Genomic DNA, 1,468 nt, shown 5'->3' with positions numbered 1-1,468 from the left:
TTGTATCAGAGTTCCAGAAGGAGAGAGCATAAAGCTGAAACAGTATTCAGGGAAATAATGGCTGAAAACTTAACAAATGTGGTAAAAGACATAAACCTACACATTTAAGAAACTCAAACCTAAGCAGGATAAATGCAAAGGCATCATAATTGAATGTCTGGAAACTAAAGACAAAATCTTGAAAACAGAACCAACACCTTACCTATAGGAAAACACAATGCAAATGACAGGATTTATCATTTGAAACCATGGAGGCCAGAAGGAAGTGGCACAACATTTTACAAGTGCAGAAAGAAAAAGAACTGTCAACCCAGAATCCCATATCCAGTGAAACTAACCTCAATGAATGAAGAAAGAATAAGGACATACTCAGATGAAAGAACGTGTCAGGAATGTGTCACTAGCAGATATACCTGTAAAGATTTGCTAAAGAAAGTTTTTTAAACAAAGCAAATGATGGAAAATTTGGAGCATCAGGAAAAAAAATAAGAGTATGTATGACAATCCTCATGAGTTTTATAAGTCATATTTGATACTTGAAACAAAAATTATAACACCATTTGATACTCAAAACAATGATATTGAAAAGTGGAAAAGATAAAAGGACCTAAATGGAAATGAAGTTCCCATACTTCATTCAAAGTGGTAAAATGTTGGTACCAGAAGAATGTGATATGCTACAGGTGTATATTGTAATATCCAGAGCAACTACTACAAAAACTATATATTTGGAGTGCGTATATCTCTAAAGCAATAAATAAATCAAGATGAAATTCCAAAAAAATTCTTTAAAACCCACAGGAAGGCAAAAAAAGCAGAATAATAAAGCCAGAGGAAGCAAATAGAAAATAATAAAATGGCATACTTAAGCTCTAAGGTATGAAGAATTGCCTTAAATGTAAATGATCTACATATACTGAACAAAAGACAGAGATTGACAGAGTGTTTAAGTGTGTATGGGGTGGAGGAGGAACAAACAGTTTTTTTAATGACCTAATATTTCTTATGTACAAAAATTAACTTCAAATTCAACAACATAGGTAGGTTCAAAGTAAAATGGTGAAAAAGATGTATCATGCAAATATTCATCAAAAGAAAGCAGGAGTGGCTATATTGAAACTGGAAAGATAGACCTATAAAACAAAGAAAATTACCAGAGACAGAAAGGAACATTTTATGACAATCCACCAAGAAGACATAACCATCCTAAATGTGTATGCACAAACAGCAGAGCTTCAAAACATTAGAGCAAAAACTGACGTAACTGAAAGGAGAAATAGACAAATCCACAATTATAGTTGGAGACTTCCACACTCCTCTCTCAACAATTAAATAAAACAACTAGACAGAAAACCAGCAAGGATATAGAAGAATTTTCATCAACACCATCAATCATATCTAATCAGCCTTTATAGAATAATCCATGCAACAGCAGAGTAGACATTCTTTTCAATTGCTCAAGGATCAT

This window comes from Gorilla gorilla, chromosome 9 (genome assembly GCF_029281585.2).
Source record: "Gorilla gorilla gorilla isolate KB3781 chromosome 9, NHGRI_mGorGor1-v2.1_pri, whole genome shotgun sequence".
NCBI classification, from domain to species: domain Eukaryota; kingdom Metazoa; phylum Chordata; class Mammalia; order Primates; family Hominidae; genus Gorilla; species Gorilla gorilla.
This window is presented reverse-complemented; position numbering follows the sequence as displayed.